The following is a 19,925-nucleotide window of genomic DNA, read 5'->3' on the forward strand; positions in this document are numbered from 1 at the left end:
CCAAATCAGTTTGACAAATTTGATTGGCAGCTTGTTAATGTATTTAATATTGACTTCATAGTAACAACTCCGTTTAAATCCATGTGTACACGTATATAGTGTCATTTATGGGAGTTCACTCCATAGAGAATAATTGCTCATATTTTAGCTTTTATGCTAGGGATTCTGATGACAAATATGATGAAGCATATTGATATAAAAGTACAGTTATATTAAATTACTATTGGACGGCTAATGAAGGGGAAAGTAGATATGAGCTCAAACCCTCAAGCATCCTCTCAAACGTTTTCTGCAAGAACATCTTTTTATTTCTTTATGAACTTTTTATACAGTTTATTTTAATTACTCACTCTTTTATTCCCACCTTCCAAATTTTCCCGTATACTTCTTGATCTCTTTCAAATCCGTACTTGCTCTTCTTGTTAACTTTGTTTCATGTATTTACATATATGTATATATGTGTCTGTTCCTAAACATAGCCTGCTCAATCTCTATAATGTTACTCTAATGTGACTCGTGTGTATTTTCATGAGTAACTGCTGGAGAAGTCTACAAAATACTCCCAAACATAACACTTAGGAAACATTTAGGAAGATGGTGCAGAAAAATTCTAAGAGTCAGAAGATCATGGAGTTTGCTACGATATTATATCTACTTGTGATATCAAAAGCTGCACTTGAATCAAATTCTCAGCAATGTGACTGCCTAAATATGGGCTGAACAACTCCAGGAAAAGCACGTATGTTCAAATGAACAGGGAAAGCCTAGGAGGCCTCTACCCCATGCGAAAAACAACAGACATCTAAGAGATGCTAAGCCTTAGAAAAAGTGTGTTTCCTAGGGAAGAGCACACCAGCTGTTTATCCAATACATTTTGATGATTTTTCATTTTTCTTCCTCCAATTCCTCCCAAATTCCCTCAATTATCCCATGCACATTATGTTGTTTTCTATCCCTGACTTAAAAAAACAAACAAGTAAAATCAATACAAATAAACAAAAACAATAAGACAAAAAATGCAAGAACAAAACTCAACAAAAGTTCCCCTACAAGTCTTGTTTGTGCGTGTGTGTGTGTGTGTGTGTGTGTCTATTTGTGTGTGTGTGTTTGTGAGTGTGTGTGTGTGTGTGTGTGTGTGTGTGTTTGTGCATGTGTGTCTGTGTCTGTGTGTGTGTGTGTGTCTGTTGGCTGACTACTCCTAGGCCTGCAGCCTGGACCAGAATGTGGTTTATATACCCAATAACTGTATCTCCTCTCCACACAGTCCACCCACCTCATCCTACTTCACACAATGTTGTCTTTGTTCTGCACTAAATGTGCTGTTTCCTACAAATCAAATCTCCCCCGGGCACTACTGCTTCAGCACCGTACACTGAGGAACAATCTTCCTGCTACTAATTGGGAAATTTTAAAAACCCTGGACTTCCAATCTGTTTTGTACAAAGATGATAAGAATGAGAAAGAGTCGTGGGACAGCAACTACCCTTGACACACTTAATGCAGATGACAAGCAAGGACGTGTGATGAATGAACGAAGTCACAGTGTGCTGCTTCTCTTTGGTTTGTGCTGGCATTTCTACATCCCATCCCTAGAGGTTGAGGCAGTAACAAGTCTGTCTTGCATTTCCTTCTATGCTGGAGGCTTGTTTCTGAGGAAAATATATGTTCCCTGCTGTGAGACCCCAGGATTCTCTCCTCTCTGAGGAAGTGACAGGCCAAGAACATCAAACTTGCCTACATCTAAAGTGAGTTGACCTTCCCACTTCAGTAAAGTACTTGGATTTCAGTGACTGTTTTATCAAGATAAGTACCATAAAGAAAGCAGGCTCGTCAGGTGTGTTGAGACCAAGGCATCTCAAGAGAAATCTAGAAGGCAACAGCCACCTTCTATGCAGAAAGCGCATTTGAAAAGATTCCTGCTTGGCCCCAAACGAGAAAGCTATGGCTTGGATAAAAAAGGAAAGGCAGGGCTGGAGAGATGCCCCACTGGTTCAGAGTACTGGCTGTTCTCTAGAGGAGCTGGGTTCAATTCCCAGCACCTACATGGAAGCTCACAGCTATCTGTAACTCCTGTCCCATGGAATCTGACTTGCTCACCCATGCAAGCAAAAACACCCATGTACATAAAAGTTTTAAAAATCGTAATTGAAAAAGAAAAATGAAAAGGCAGTAATGTAAACATGACTTAAATAAAATGCATACTTAATAAGATGTCTTTGGGACTGCCTAGCTATCTTAGAAGACTCACATTTACCTTAATTCTAGTATTGCTTTGCTCATAAATACTTTTCTCTTACTGATATCAAAAGAATAATGACAGCTGGGAAAGGGGTCAAGGATGAAATCCATAGGGCAGGTTGAATAAAAATGGTCTCAGAATGCTGAAGGAGACTATTATACTGTTAGAAGGTGTTTTTCCCTCACCAATGGGATGAGATCTCAGGCCATAGGTGAGTTCTTGGAATGAGATAAAGGCTTTGCTCACATAGCAGTTCTAGGTTGGAGAAGAACCTATATTTGTCCATGTTGCAACTCTGTCTTGCTTTTTAACATTTATGTTATATTTTAGGCAGTTAGTAAGTGATTAGTGAGCAAAAGGCATATGTTGCACTCAAAGTAAAATACGAGAACTCTGCTAGCAGTACATATACCTAAATATTGTTTTAATGATATGAGAGGAAGACTTCATTTCACAACCAACAAAATGATGACATCCTAAATATTTACTATAATTCAAGTCACTGTAGAATTTTGTTTCTAAAGTAGTAGCATCATAATATCTTTTTTCCTCCTACTTCTGTGAAGTAGAAGAGGAAACTGATATTATCTACCGTTTAAAGGAAATGAAGCTTCTAAATTTGGTGAAGTAGCTTGACCAAAGTTATTGCCTTTTCTGCTACCATTTCAGAAGAATTGTGATCATGTGTCAATCTTCCTTACATACTTATTAGGTTCTAGAAATGTGCTTTTCTGTTACTATTTTCATGTGTGTCACAGCTTTCAAAGGTCCTGGCTCCTATTCTCTGAGGGAGCAGTATTGTTGTATCATGTAGATGTTTAGAATTATTCTTTTAAATTTTTTTTCTTTTTGAGATGAAAATTATGAGCACAACCCCTATCTGCATCCTTAGCACACACATGTACCCATTGCTGTTTGTGACAGATGTGTTTTAAAACACACTATGTCCATACTCTCTGTTGTATGCAGAAGCTAAAAAGAAAAAAAAAAAGGCTTGATTTGTAGTGAATAAATTACAATCAGGAAATGTACCGTTGAATAGGCCATCAAAACATACCACAACTTTTCTTGAGATCACTTTCTCTGTCAAATTACTTTCCGATGGGAAAGCTCAGTCACGAATGCAGAAGCACACATGGTACAAAAGTAAAGTCTAAAATCATAGCCAGCAAAAAAGTGACATCTTCTGTCTACAAGCATGCAAAGGAGCAATCTCTGAAGATGTTCTATCTGCTCTTCTTAAACCTTTAGATGGCTGCAGTCCAAGAAAACATCTAATTGCAGCATGATGTGAAGCCTAGAGTTCGAATCAACCAAGTTAGTTGTTTTTAAATTCCTGATGCAGTGAAATTATAAGATAATATTTTGGTCATAATTATAATTTAATGAAGTCTAACCACTATTATGCCATATTTTTTTAAACATTTCTGGTTGTGAGGTGACAAAATTCAGGCTGTTTGTATTAAGTCAATTTGTTGTCATAGTTGAAAATGCTTAACATTATAGACTACAAAATAAAGTGCTTTAGCTATAGATGTATGTTTACTTTGTTTTTCTGCATAGCCATGTATAATATCTATATTCATAGTGTATTATTAGCTCATATAAAATGGTTGCTGCACATAATTCCATAAGCAAGAACACTTTTAACTATATAGTCAAATTAAATAAGGTATGACTAATTTTCTACATAAAAAAGTAACTCTGAGTTAGAAAAGATAAAGATAAAACTCTAAGATTTTTTTATTTTTGATGTATATAAGTGTGTGTTTATGTGTACTCATTATGTGTGTGACTGGTGCTCACAGAGGTCAGAAGAGAACATAAGATTCCCTGGATCTAGAGGTGTGTACCACAACATGGGTCCTGGGAACAGAACTGGGTCTTCTGTAAAATCAGGAAGTGTTCTTCAATGCTGTGTAGAAGCTTGTACAACAATGCTGTGTACAAGCTTGTACAACCACTCTGGAAATCAGCCTGGTGGTTCCTCAGAAACTTGGACATAGTACTACTGGTGGATCCAGCAATACCTCTCCTGGGCATATACCCAGAAGATGTTCCAACTGGTAATAAGGACACATGCTCCACTATGTTCATAGCAGNCTTANTTATAATNGCCAGAAGCNNGAAANAACCNAGATGTCCCTCAANAGAGGAATGGATACAGAAAATGTGGTACATTTACACAATGGAGTACTACTCAGCTATTAAAAACAATGAATTTATGAAATTCTTAGGCAAATGGATGAATCTGGAGGATATCATCCTGAGTGAGGTAACCCAATCACAAAAGAACTCACTTGATATGCACTCACTGATAAGTGGATATTAGCCCAGAAAGTTAGAATATCCAAGATACAATCTCCAAAACACAAGAAAATCAAGAATAAGAAAAAGCAACACGTGGATACTTCATCCCTCCCTAAAATAGATAATAAAATACCCATGAAAGAATTAGCAGAGACAAAGTTTGGAGCTAAGACGAAAGGATGGACCATCCAGAGACTGCCCCACCTGGGGGTCCATCCCATAATCAGCCACCAAATGCAGACACTATTGCATATGTCAGCAAGATCTTGCTGAAAGGACCCCGATATAGCTATCTCTGTGAGGCTATGCCAATGCCTGGCAAATATAGAAGTGGATGCTCATAGTCATCTATAGGATAGAACACAGAGACCCCCAATGGAGGAGCTAGAGAAATTACCCAAGGAACTGAAGGGGTCTGCAACACAACGATTTGAACTAATCAGTACCCCCAGAGCTCGTGTCTCTAGCTGCATATATAGCAGAAGATGGCCTAGTCAGCCATTGTTGGGAAGAGATGCCCCTTGGTTTTTCAAACTGTGTATGCCCCATACAGGGGAACGCCAGGGCCAAGAAGTGGGAATGGGTCGGCAGGGGAGCAGGGTGGGGGGGAAGGGTATATGGGACATTCAGGATAGCATTTGAAATGTAAATGAAGAAAATATCTAATAAAATAAGTTTTTTAAAAAAAGCAGCAAGTGCTCTGCAATGCTGTGTCATCTTTCTAGCTTAAGAAAAGGATTTAAACTTAGAATACTTTATAACTAACTCTTAATATATTACTGAAATGCAAATACATGTGCATGTAAACGTATTGCATATACTAATGTAACTGTGAGGTATTAATGTACATTTTTGTGTAGTGTCTTTGCATATATATATCTAAATACATATTTGTAAACATATAAACTTGCATTATTTGCATATATTATTGTTCTATGTATCTATATAAGCATGATCATAAATACACATACATACATATAGTTTATTACTATTATGTATACTCTCTACATAATATATAATACATTTTTACAGTACATTTGTTTAAACATATTTGCATCTTTTCTGATATGGTCTAGACACATTATATTGGAAAACATTTCTTGATCATGGTTACTGTAAATGAGTGACCAATTGCATTATAGAATTATTACAAAGATTAAATATAAAATTCACACTAAATGTTTCTGAGACCTTAATGTTGTTTCTCCCTAAAGGGTTTGAGTACTGGAAGCTTAGGTTACAGTTTAGTGATGTAGAATTAGTGTCTGGAGTTTTCAGAGGGAACAAGTTTCAGAAGGAATCAATACAATTCTTATGAGGTTCCCTTGCAGTCTCATGAGATTATGTCTCAAAGACACAATGCAGGAACACTTTTAAGTATTTAGTCAAATTAAATAAGCTACGACCAATTTTGTACATAAACACTGTACATGTTTGACTCAGAATCATAGGTATTTATTTCCTTTTACTTCCACATCTCCTACTTTCCTAAGTCTATCTTATTCATAGTTTCTCAGCCTCACAATACAAGTCCTTGTAATAGACATGCTCTACTAGTAGTTGTTGAAAGTATTTGAAAGATAGGTGGCTTTTACTTAAAGATTAAAGACTGATATTTTGTCATATTTTTCTCGATGGAGATATCTTTACAATAAGGTTCTCAAGGTTAGAAATGAAATGCAAGCATTTTTTGACCTTTTGATTCCCTGTAACACACCTACAAAATGTGCACATTTTGCTGCTGTACTCTAAATATAGATATTTGAAATAATTCTATTCAAGTTGCCAGTACTATAATTTTAGTTGCTAAGTTATTCAATCAAATAAAAAGTCTTCTGTCCGCTAAGAGTTTGGAGGTAAACATGGTCTCACGCTTGCTTTGTTTGTTTTCTTTTGAGAAAGATTCTAACTCTGTGTTCTAGGGTCCTCTTGAATTATGGTGAGTAAATGTAACCTTAAATTTACAGTGGCCCTTCACCATCAGCCTCTGTAATACTCGGACTATAGTTGTGGGTCATCGGTTACAGCTATCTTTAGTTGTCTTAAAGAAAAATAAATTATTAGAAGATCAGTGGGGACTTAGAGAATCCATGGGTACCTAAAGATCATGTGAAACGAGGAGGTCGTCAGTGACTCATTATAGAACATCTGGCTGCTATGCTGTGATGTGATGAAAACCTCCAAGAGTTCCTTCTTTCGGTGCATCTTGCAGCCCAGACTCAAAGCCCATGGCATGGCCTCTGTGTGGCCAAACCTAGGTTATGCAATATTTATGTGTTTGTCAGAATGAGGAGAGAAATGCATGCTTGTTTGTTACTGTAATGGTTGGTAAATACCCAAGTTTATTGCTATATCAAAATTGGACATCACAGAAACAATTTTCCCCAGCAAATAGTGCTCAGTTAGCAAGATGAATGTCAATGGACTAAAGAGAATGATCCATGTCTGACTTGTACTTGTTGGATGGAGAGAAAGCCATCCAAGGATGGCAAAGTAGGTGTCTTGACAATGCTAGGAAGTAGGGAATATAATGAGACTGGAGAAGGAAGCTCATATTGTTTGAATACTGATACAATATATTCGATCAAGAATACTAGTGCCAGAGGCACTATATTTAGATAAATAGAATTTATAAAGACTTGAAATGCTAGTCTTCATAAACTATAAATTTTGAAATTTCTTTCAGCTTATTGAAAATCATCCTTGAACACCCTCATAGAGGCAGAGGCGAGAGGGATAGGGGGATTGTGGAGAGGAATCTGGGAAGGCAGATAACGTTTGAAATGTAAATAAATAAAATAACCAATAAAGACATCCTTGTGTATTAAAAATCAAATAATATTTAAATAATAACATTACAATTATTTGTTGGTATCCATGGATAACTTCCTCCAGGACATCATGGATAACCAAACTCTTGAACTATTATAAACTATAATAGGACTTGTATGTAATTGTTATTCTCTAAACGCTTTATATTATCTCTAGCTTATTGTTGTACCCCAAGTAATGTGATCAGTGACAATAGATTAAAAAAAAATACCTCGTACATCCTACCAAATCTCTATACTATACAGCAAAGTTAATAATACACCCTGAAGTTACCTAAGACTTAACCTACTATGTAATCAGCCTATTTGTTTAAATAGTCTTTAAGAAAACAATGTTACAACCAATTTTACTTGCTGTGGATCTCCCATGTCAACTTCTGAATTCCAAGCTAATGTAAGATATAATCTTACATTATGATCACTTCCATGATTCTGACCCAGAGACCAGTGTGAGTGTGTGTGTGTGTGTGTGTGTGTGTGTGTGTTTCTGTGCCCTATTTTATTTTGAAATCAAGAAATAGGTTGAAAAGAAACCAATAAAAGAAATATCCACCATAAATGCTGGAAACATTGTATTTGTCTTTTTGATATTGCTTGTTTGATATCTGGGTCAGTTGGAGTGAATTGCAGTCAGTGACTTAATCCCTTATAAAATTCTGTTAAATATTTCTGCAAAATGTCTCTCTCTCTTTCTAGTATGGTGAATTTTTAATTGTTCCACAAATATAGAGTTTCACAGACATATTCATCAGGCAATATTCAGATTGACAATATTCAGATACATATAACAGAAAAATTATAGACAAGAGTTGTTAGAAGGCATAGGAAAAGAGGAATCAACATATATATATATATATATATATATATATATATATATATATATATATATTNATATATATATATATATTATAAGTTATATATCTCACAATAATCCACCACTCTCATTCTTCCTGACTGTGATTGATGTGATGTGGTCAGCTGCTTTACTCTCTCTCTCTCTCTCTCTCTCTCTCTCTCTCTCTCTCTCTCTCTCTCTCCCTCAAACAATATGCATGCTCAATACATGTGAAAAAACTTTTTGGATATTTTTCATCTGTGGTTGGTTGAATACAAGGACATAAAATCCATTGGGAAAAAAAATCAGCCAAACAGTATATTTGCAGTAATAATAAAGTAATAGTCAAGCTTGATTTGCAAATCAAACTTTATATTTTGAGCCATAATTTTTTATGTATTTGTGCTGACCAATTTTTTATCAACTTAAAACAGGCTAGGATTGTCTGAGAAAATGGAATATCAATGGAGAAAATGCCTCCATAAGATAAGGCTTCAGTCATTCTGTAGAGCATTTTTTAAACCAGAGATTGATGGGGGAGGGCCCAGCCTATTGTGGGTGATGCTATACCTGGGTCCTAGGTTCCATAAGAATGCAGACTGAACAAGTTACAAGGATCAGGCTAGTATTCAGCACCACTCCCCACCACCACTCCCAGGGCCTCTATATCAGATCCTATCTCCAGGTTTCTGCTCTATTTAAGTTCTGGTCATGACTTCCTACAATGATGAACAGTGATATGAAAGTAGAAGCATTATAAACATTTCCCTCTCCACATTGCTTTTGGTAATGGTGCTTCAATACAACAATAAAAAAGTTAAGACAGTAAATATATTATTGGCATTTTCCCTAAATACCTGACACAAGTTTTTTTTTTGTTGGTTTTTTTTTTTTTTTAATTCTTGGAATTCATGGAGCTCCTTTGAAGTAAATTTCTGTTAGTTACTTTTCCTGGGGTTGTGATAAAATGCCATTACAAAATCATCTTAAGGACAAAGCGTTTATTTTGGCTCACATTGTAAAGGTTTAGTCCATCATGGCACAATTAAGGAAGCAAGAGCCTAAAGCAGCTGGCCACATTGCATTCATATTTGGAAAGAATGAGAATAGTGAGTCCTTATGCTGAGCTAACTTTCTCATTTTTGTACAGTTCAGAATCTCAGCACAGGTCATAGTGTAATCCACAGTGCTACTGTCTTCCCACCTCAGTTAACCCACTTATGATAATTCCTAATAGGCACGTTCATGTCCATCTTCCAAGTAATGCTAGATCTCATTAGGCTGACAAATAAAATTAACCATTGCAAATTGAGTTTATACTACAGAGGGAAAGGTTAAGGCAGGATTGTTTCAAAATGAGGCTATTTTTCCAGAGAGAGCCAGGGATTAGAGGATTGATATGGGAGAAAGAAGGTGGAAGAATAAAGATTAATTTCAGTAAGAATTATTAAACCAGATTTTCTATAAGCTGCCAGGTTGGTGCACATATGAAGTACTAGGAACTGACATAGCAGGAACAAGATGGAAGTGATGCATGCTTGGCCCCAACCTCATGCTGAGCACTTCTCCTGAGTTTGCTCCTAGGTGCAACCCAGTCAGTGCAGCTGGGTACATGATGCTACAGGAGAAATATGTAAAGAAAGTGTGCCTGAGGTTCCTGAGTCTCTGAAGCAGAATATTGAAATAAAGAAAGGGAAACTCTGAATTTAAAGTCAGTTACAATGTATTTAGTAGGCCAAGCTTGCTTTCAGTATCAGAAGTGGGGGCTGCCTTTGAAGATAGACCGGTTCACTCTCAGAACATACCAGGAACTAAAGGTAGTAGCATAACTAGATTAAATTGTTGAACCACAAGCAGTTATCTGGAGGGGTGAAGCATTTCTATGGAATAATCACATGTCTGGTCTGAGAACAGGGCATATATAGAGAAGCTGTTTTCACACTTAGGAGCTACCATCTGCTGGCTCAAGATAAGAATGGAACTAGACTGTATCCACTCTCAACAAGTATTACAATCTGAGAAATTTTGCCTGAAATCACTATCTTTGTTGAATATTCTAATTTAAAGCATTCTAGTCACAAACAATTACTCTTGGAAGCTAAGGCAAACAGATTTTTATCTTTTTATACTATGCACAAAAATATAATCCTCACATTTGTTTAATCTTCCAATTAAACTGAAGCCTGGACGTCTGTATCCCTTTAATTATTGTCCTGGGAATAGTGTCTTTATGAGTGAGAAGCACAGGAAAGCACAAGGCTTTCTTGTCTGGTCACTTGGTTTATATGTGATCTCTATTAATACTTCTGACGAAATGAGTTGTAGGAAACTTTTATTGTGTGTGTTAATTAGTTGTACTTGAGCACAACACACACACACACACACACACACACACACACACACACACACAATTCTATCACCCTACCACTGACCAAACACCTTCTTAAGTGAGAATAGACTCGATCTAGCTTTACATGCCCAATTTATTTAGATGAACCAAAGTAGAAACATACACTGTCACAAATTACTACCTTGGGGTCTAGAGTGGCTGAGAGGGAGATTTCAGACACAGTAAGAACGGGACTGGCAGAGCCTCAGGCAATGAGGTCATTAATAGGAGAGTAAAGGTCCAAGACAACCATGTGTGTGTGTGTGTGTGTGTGTGTGTGTGTGTGTGTGTGTGTGTGTGTGTGTGCATATTTATATAGACAACCATATTTGTCAAGACAAATTATATAATTGTTATTAAACCACAAAGACTTTCTAAATACTGCTTAATACGTTTAAATAATTGACTTTGTTGAACAGTAATCCTCCATGTGATGGGTCTACTACTTAGGTATATACGTGTAACTTTTTGGTTTTTCTAGGTAACAGTTCTACTTATTATTTCTGTAAAAGGCTACAGAATACTTCATTTTTGTGCTGCTCTGGCCTTGCATCCTTCCTCATCATTCTTCTTGTTCACTCTCATTTTACCTGTCTTTGTCTGTGAAACTGGTGGCACCGCATAATGTGTGCTGGTCAAAGGTCTAGCTCCACTTCTCATAATGTCATTCTCTTTACGTTTCTACTTCGAATTTAAAACAAACATATTGTTCCTGCAATAAAGCTTTTTATCTGTAAGCTATTGTGTAGTATAAAAGCATTGTTCTGTAGAAAAAAATACCAGGAGAGCCTTTTGTCTGCTAAACTGAAAAACTAAATTCCGCAGCACATAAAGTGCATTATGCTCCTCTTTGAATTTATATTGTGGAAAGGAGAGTGGAGATCGTGACCAAAAGGAAACATTAAAAATTGGTTTAGGAATTGTGGAACCTTCCAAGAGTTCTATCACTCAGACTTATGGTAGAGTGTCTCACATTCAAGCCATCATCTTCTACATAGTCAAAGGCTGAAATAAACAATCAAACAAATAAGCTTGTGTAAAATCAACAAGTGTCTCTTTATTACATGCTGTAAGAATTAGCAAGAATTATACAAGTAGCAGAGGACTACAGTGTTTGAACCATTACTTTTGAGCTTGTGATACCCACTTAGATCACATATAAATTTAATACAGTTTTGCTAAATATAACAGCTTTATTCCAGTGAAGCTCATAATTAGAGTTGCTTATCCACGATGTAAAGGTTAATATGTGGTAAAATACAGATTTCACACCACAAAAGCACAGTTCTTAACAAACAAGTACATGATGCAAGGTGCTTTTTGTATGTCACTTCGTCTTCACAATTCTATTTGTGTATGCATCTGCTATTACTTCTACTTCCTCCCAAATGACCCTCACTGTGATGTACAAGACCAGGTCCTTTCCAAATCAAAGTACGGCACAAATGCTATCTCTTCTTAGAATCATTCTAGGTCTTCTAAGAAGTAATCTATACTCATCTTCCAGTGGCAGGAAATCCATCTTTGGTGACGGAGACACTAATCATAGTCAAAGAGAGCATTTCAATTCGTACCAATCCTCATGGCCATTTTGTACACATTGAAAGTTGAGAATGTTTTGATTTGCGTTTCTCTCATCACTAAGGGCTTTGAACATTTCTTTAGGTGCTTCTCACTCATTCGAGATTCCTCAGTTGTAAAATCTTGGTTTAGTTCTATACCCCATTTTTTGATAGGGTTGTTTAGTTTTTTGGTGATTAGCTTCTTGAGTTCTTTATATATTTTTGATACTAGCCCTCTATCGGATGTGGGGTTGCTGAAGATTTTCTTCCCAATGTGTAGGTTGCCAATTTGTCTTATTGACTATGCCCTTTGCCTTACAGAAGCTTTCCAGTTTCATGAGGTCCCATCTATTAAATCTTGTTCTTAGAACATGAGCCATTGGAGTTCGGATTAGGAAATTTCCCCCTGTGCCAAAGAGTTCAAGGCTCTTTGCCACTATCCTATTAGATTCAGTGTATCTGATTTTACATTGAGGTCCATGATCCACTTGGACTTGAACCTTGTGCAAGGTGACAAATAAGGGTCTATTTTCATTTTTCTATATACAGACAGCAAGTTAGACCAGCACCATTTATTGAAGATGCTCTTTTTTCCATTGTATATTTTTGGCTTCATTGTCAAAGATAAAGTGTATGGTTTTATTTCTGGGTCTTCGATTCTATTCCATTGATCAACCTGTTAGTCTCTGTACCAATACCATGCCATTTTTATCACTATTACTATGTAGTAAAGCACTATGTATACTACAGTTGCATTATCAGAAGCCGAAGAACATGGTCTCAGATTGTGCCCTCTCTTAAGGTCCTCAAAGGGCTAACATTTCCTTTGGGCACAGCAAAAAGGCACAGTTCCACCACAGATCACAAAATGAATTGTTCTTAGGGACAATGCAGATGAAGGTGAGTGGAGTAGCTCAGAAGTAGAATGGGTAAATGACCAGTACTGAGTAAGGGTTCTACTGTAGTCAGTTAGATGGGTATGCTTTGCCAAAGCATCAGAAAGCAAGATGGTCAATCTCCTGATTCTAAATGCTGATGGCTGAGTCAGTTATAAAAACATACTGTCTTGGCAAAATTTTAAAAGTCTGTTCATTGTAACATATAACATTATGTTAACCATCCTCTGTTTCTCTTGGTTTCTGCAAGCAGGTCTCAGTGTCTTTACCCATCTGCCCCTTACCCTTACCCTCTCCCTCTTTCTAGAATTGTATAAATTGTTCTGATTGTTTAGAATCAATTTCTAGTTTTTCAATTCTGCATTCTTTGTGTATGTTTGATTAGGCATCCATTTCACTCCCATTCTTGTTTCTGTCACAAATAAGCAGCCTCCGTCAGCCCTTTAAAAAGGCTTTGTGTGAAGGCACTGTCTTACACAGACCTTATCATGGTAATAAGGTGATCTTGTCTTAAAAGGAAAGAATCAAATTTTATTTTAAATGTCAGCATTCATAAGCACAAAATTGTACTATAGACTTCTGGAAATGTTTGGTCTTAATGAATGAGATAAAATTAGAATGAAAAGGACATTTTAAAAAATTCCTCTAAATATTTAGCATGCAGTATTAGTTGAATGAGGACTAAAAGCCATACAAGAGAAATTATTTTTAGTGTAATGGCTTTGTTTTATAACTTCTCTTCATGACATTTCCAACATTTGGGCATGATATGCTAGAGTGTGATCATCACCGTGAGGATCTGGAGGTTAAAGGACAAACGATTGTCTTTGGCTCATAGTCACAGACCCTTCAGTCCTGGACTCTCTCACATGTGAGTCCAGGCTGAGGTAGTGCATCACTGTTAACTCGTGGAAGGCAGGACATAGAGACCAGAAGAAACCACACGAGGTACAGTCAGCACCTTTATAAGCACTTTTTTTTTTTTTGCTACTTTTTAAATTTTGCATATAGTTATACTTTAATTATATTAAGTAAAAAAAAATGACCAAAATTAGAAAACAAAATTGAGAAAACTCTTTTTGTAATATTGTATTTTTTTATTAAATATTTTCTTTATTTACATTTCAAATGTTATTCCCTTTCCTTGTTTCCCCTCCAAAAACCTCCTATCCCCTCCCTGCTCCCTCTGCTCACCAACCCACCCCCTCCTGCTTCCTGGCCCTGGCATCCCCATACACTGGGGCATAGAGCCTTCAGAGGACCAAAGGCCTCTTCTCCTGCTGATGACCCATTAGGCCATCCTCTGCTATACATGCAGCTGGAGCCATGAGTCCCACCATGTGTACTCTTTCGTTGGTGGTTTAGTCCCTGGGAGCTCTGGGGGGTATTGGTTAGGTCATATTGTTGCTCCTCCTATGGAACTGCAAACCCCTTCAGCTCCTTGGGTCCTTTCTCTAGCTCCTTCATTGGGGACCCTGTGCTCAGTCCAACGAATGGCTGTGAGCACCCACTTCTAAATGTGTCAGGCACCGGGAGAACCTCTCAGGAGACAGCTATATCAGGCTGATAAGCTGAGCAAGCACTTGTTGGCATCCACAATAGTGTATGGGTTTGGTGATTGTATATGGGATGGATCCCCAGGTGGGGCAGTCTCTGGGTGGTCATTTCTTCAGTCTCTGCTCCACATTTTTCTCTGTAACTCCTTCCATGGGTATTTTGTTCCCCTTCTTAAGAAGGATCAAAGGTCTTCCTTCTTCTTGAGTTACATGTTATAACTAATTTTTTCTTTTCTTTTCTTTTTTATTAGATATTTTCTGTATTTACATTTCAAATGTTATCTCTTTTCTTGGTTTCCCCTCTGAAAATCTCCTAGCCCCTCTTTCTTCCCACTTCTTTAAGCTATTAGACATACTTCTTTAAGCTACGTCAGAGCTTCTGAAGTATCTACCATCTCCCAAAACAGTGCCCTCTGCTGGAGAGCAGGTGTCCAGGGCTTGTGTCTTTGAATGACGTTTCCTATTCAAATCATAACAGTTAACAACAACACTGAACTGACATTTACCCTGCTTTGAATTAACATTCTGAAATTCACCCTGAAATGTAATTGCCACTGTAGCAGTGTTGGAGTTCAAGCCTTTAAGAAGTGATTAAGAAATGAAGATGTTTCCTTCACAAGTTAATTTATGTTAAACCAGGAATGAATAAATTAATACGGGGATTTAGCTGTATTTTTTCTCCTCTCTACTCCCCTCTCCCCTCTCCTTCTTTATGATATGATGCAGCATGAAGATTCACAAACTGAAACTCTCTACAGAAACTCCCAACCTCCATCAGTATGAAACAAATCGGAGTAGACTGCTGATTTGTAGTATGCTGTTACAGTATTAGAAAATGAATGAAGACAACACATAAAACAATAGTATGCTATGAGCTCAAATGCACTGGTCATAACACAAAAAGGGGAGCCCGTTTTTTCTCCCTTTGCTACATTGCTGCCTTGACCCATTCTGCTCTGGTCCTGATAGAGCTCGCTGACCCCCAAGCTAGAACAGTTCACCTGTGAAGGAGTGCAGGTGCTGCTTGAATGCCATGCATGTAAATACTAATGCATGTCCTACTTCCCTCCGCATCCAGCACCTGAGCAAAACTCTGGAGGGTGTAAGTCAGTCAGTTGGGCCACACACTGTTATAATTGGGTCAGAGCGGGGATGCAAACATTCTGCCACTAGCCAGGCTTCTCAATGCCTCTGATTTGAACACATACCCCCAACTGACCAAAGGTTAATATTTACAACTCCACACGTTTGTCCACCCCACAACAGGAGGGGGTGATTTTCATTTTTCTTTAGTTTATTTAAAGACTTTCTAATTTATGCTAAACCAGAGACATGATTTGCATTTCAATATTAGAAAATGAGGCTTTTCTCATGGATTAACTAAGAAGCTTTAAAGGGCTATGCCTTGTGGAAAGGGGAATTTTAAAAACAGCAAAATTAAAGGAATAACCAAATCAGAAATGAAAATAAAAATAGAAACATGCATATTACTGCCTAAAGAAGCACAACAAAACAGCAAAACCAGAACTTACTGTGCTTTATTTCCTTGTATATTTCTATGACACTATCTTATATTTGATCCCATTTATTTATTTATATATCTTCTATGTTTCCACCTGTTGTTGTCATCATCATCTTAAATACAACCTCTGTGAAAGGGTTTTCTGTCTCCAAAAGAATTGCAACCCATAGGGTGAGAATGACTGCTCTGTACTGCCTTTTGGCTTTTATTGATATGCATTTGGCACTGCAGCGCTGGCCTGTGGCAAGGTCAGCATATGAGGGGGATCTAGCCAGTGTGATGGTCAGCTTGGTCACGAGACCTCTCCACCATCAGTGGGACCTCAGGGAAGCCCCCTGGCAGTGAAGCTGAGACCGGCACAGACTCAGAATAGCAAGTTTACGACACATCATCTTGGGCTGTTTAAAGGTTTGCCTTGCCAAGGATGAAGAGAACTCCAAAAGGTGACCATAGTGGTAGGCCAGTAGAAGGTTGTGAGAAGAACACGACAGGCATTGATCAAATTGGATTTGTGGGTTTCCATATGTGGGGAAGTCAACCCTGCTAAATAACCTAACAGGAGTGAATTCTCAAGTGGCAGCCTAGGAATTCACTGCTTCGACCACCTTGTCTGATGTCATCAGATGTAAAGGTGCCAAGTTATGGCTCCTGGATTGTTCAGGTATTATTGAAGATGTCATTGATGTAAAGGGCAGAGGTCACTAAGCCATAGTAGTGGGTTGAGCATGTAATTTGATCTTGATTATTCTGGCTGTCCTAAAACCCATGGCGCATAAGATAATTAAAAACGAGTTGGAAGGCTTTGGGATTCGCTTGAACAGCAAACCTCCCAACATTGGCTTTAAGGAGAAAGACAAAGGAGGCATTAATCTCACAGCCACATGCCTTCAGAGTGAACTAGATGCTTGAAACAGCAAAGAACATTTTGGCTGAATACAAAAATCATACTGCTGACATGAGTTTACATAATGATGCTGTAGCCAAATGACCTCGTTGATGCAGTAGAAGGAAACAGAGTTTATATTTCCTGTGTCGATGTACTAAATAAGATTGTTCAGATCTCCACTGAGGAATTGGATATTATCTATAAGGTGCCTCACTGCAAACTCATTTCTGCCTATCACTACTGGAGCTTTGATAGCCTGTTGGAGGGGATCGGAACTATTTCAAACTAGTCAAAAGTTACACTAAACCCAAAGGCCAGTTGCCAGACAGTTCATCCTCAGTGGGGCTACTTTACTCAAATCACTGTGGAATATTTCTGCATGAAGATTCACAAAAATCTTGGCAAAAATTTAAATATATATTCGTCTGGAGTCTCTCTGTGAAACGTAATTCTCAGACTATAGATAAAGAACATACACTGGAAGAAGGTGTCCTTCAGATTGCAAAAAAGTGAAATCCTGCTTCCCATCCGATGACTAGTCACAGCAGTATTCCTTATGGCCACGTACCCTATTCAACTCTTTCTGCCCTTGGCAGGCAATGGATTGGGGTACAGGGATGAATACAGAGATTTCAAAACTGGAACATCTCTTTGTAGCTGAGACCTACCTAAAATTCTTTATCTGTTATCCTTCATCTCCCAAGACCTGGGCTTAGTAGTGTATGCCTGTAACACCTTACCAATATCACCTTTCTTACCTTGCTGTCATTTCTATTAAACTATATCTTAAAAAAGCCCAGTGGGCCGACCCATTGGGAAAAAAGAAACAATGTATATTTTCCATACACTATATTATGATTTCTCTCCATCAAATCTTCCCAGTTCCTCTTCCCCTTCCCTCCCATCTGGAGCCATTTCCTTTCCATTTCTCTTTCGAAACAAACAGACATCAAAGGAAAAATGATAAAATAAAATATGATACTTTTTAAAATATCATATTTTAAAATATGAACATATTTTGGAATAGGACAAAGTATACGGGAGGAAAAGAGGTGAAGAACAAGTACAAGCAGCACATACAGACCTAGAGACACATGTCCGAATACACACGAGGGACTAGGACTTCGAAAATGGAAGGTCGGGGCTAGATCTGAGGTTGGGAACTTTCAGAATAATTATCCACTATGGATTCTAGGGTCACGGGTTCCTTTTGGAATCTGTTGTTCTGAGTCTTGCTATGGAAAGGCTAACCCCCAGAACCAGCAGAATGTAAAAGAACTGCTGACAACATCCTTACTAGAGGGCCAGCTAAAACCCTTGCCACAATATATAATTCCCTGAAGATTCATCCTAGGCTTATTTGTCTGCATTACATGTATGGGACGCATATGAATATGTTTTTTTTTTTTTGTACTCTTCTGTGTTTTGACTAGGGATAACCTTCCTAGAACCTGCCAGAAGAGAAGGAAAATAGCTTATGGTCCCTATTCTCGTTTAGAAAGTAAGTAAATTATTAAATATATCGAAAATAACAAAATGAAGATAATATTTAAAATAGACCAATTAAAATAGTTTACTAATTAAGCAAAACTGATTTTTAAATAGAAAAGTAAAGTAATACTGTCATTTCTAAATAGGAACTATTTTGCAATTCCCAAAATAAGAGATTAAAAATGTTATAGCATGTATGCTTCAAAGTTCATATTTCTTTACCAAATTTTGATGTAAATATTGATTGATAAAGTCAAGTATGTATTTACCTAAACCTGGTTAAAAGCCTATTGCTGAAGGTGATCCTAGACACAGATTTAAAATGGGTGATTGTTTTCTGTTCAACTGCTATATGATGTATTCAACATATAGCATTCCAAATATGTTTGCCTATACTCAGATTTGCTCTCTTGCTAGCTTTGGTCAGAAAAGCTTTTTTTTTTTTTTTTTTTTGTCTGTTTGATACTTTTTCAAACAATGGATGGTGTTACCTAATAGAAATGTGACAGGATAAAGTATTGAAGATATGTAGCTTCTGATCATTCAACTAAAAATGAGACATCTATACCTTAGGAAAAGAATGTGCATGAAGGAAAGGGAGCAGGAAGAATGTCTGCAGAGGCTGGAGCAGAGCACTGTAGACCATTAAATCTGGGTGTGGCATGGATAACATACTCTTGAACTAATGGCAGTTATGGGTACTTGTATATCCATACAAGATTTATCCCATCAACATCAGCATGGGCCATGATCCTATTAGGAACCACTCACTCGTGTTCTGGTTCATAATCTTAATTAAATATTGGACTACTAAATAAACAACAGACACAAAAATAGAGGGTGAACTAGTTCTGGAGAGGAAAGTGATTAGTTAGAATAGGAAAAGGACAAAAAAGTATAATGGGGATAAATATACAAAGAAACATGCATGCAAACATCATAGTGAAACTGATTGATAATATTGTCAACATGTCATCAAATTTTAATCATACAATTACTTTAAAAAGTCTCTGGCATGTCTGAGAGGGATTATCCAGTTAACTGTAGAATTCCCTCCCTAAATTAGGGTAGTATCATCCTGTAAGCTGGGATCCCAGACTACATACAAGGTAAAAGAGAGCTGAACACCAACATTCATCTCTTTCTGCTTTCTCTCTAAAGATGTAATATGACAAGTATGTTCCTACCTGTCAACATGTATTCCTTGATGTGACAAACTGTATCCTCAGAATATGAGGCAAAATAAATCCTTTCTCTTAAGCTTCCATTATCAGGGATTTTATCACAGCAATGATAAAGATAACTAATAAAGTTGGTACCAGAGTTGGGATGCTGATGTAAAAATCCTGAGCATATGGCGTTTAGACTTTGGTATTAGTTCATGGGCAGAATATAGAAGGGTTTAGAA

General features: G+C 37.3%; 1 protein-coding gene and 1 pseudogene across 47 annotated transcripts in view; one reads left to right on the plus strand and one right to left on the minus strand.

The window, feature by feature from the left end:
* The window catches only part of Ptprd (protein tyrosine phosphatase receptor type D), a 2,152,432-nt gene that overhangs the window by 835,988 nt on the left and 1,296,519 nt on the right, over positions 1–19,925 (minus strand). The gene's annotated exons all lie outside the window — the stretch shown is intronic.
* LOC110323285 lies at positions 1,446–17,539 on the plus strand (annotated as a pseudogene).

This window comes from Mus pahari, chromosome 6 (assembly GCF_900095145.1).
Source record: "Mus pahari chromosome 6, PAHARI_EIJ_v1.1, whole genome shotgun sequence".
NCBI classification, from domain to species: Eukaryota; Metazoa; Chordata; class Mammalia; order Rodentia; family Muridae; genus Mus; species Mus pahari.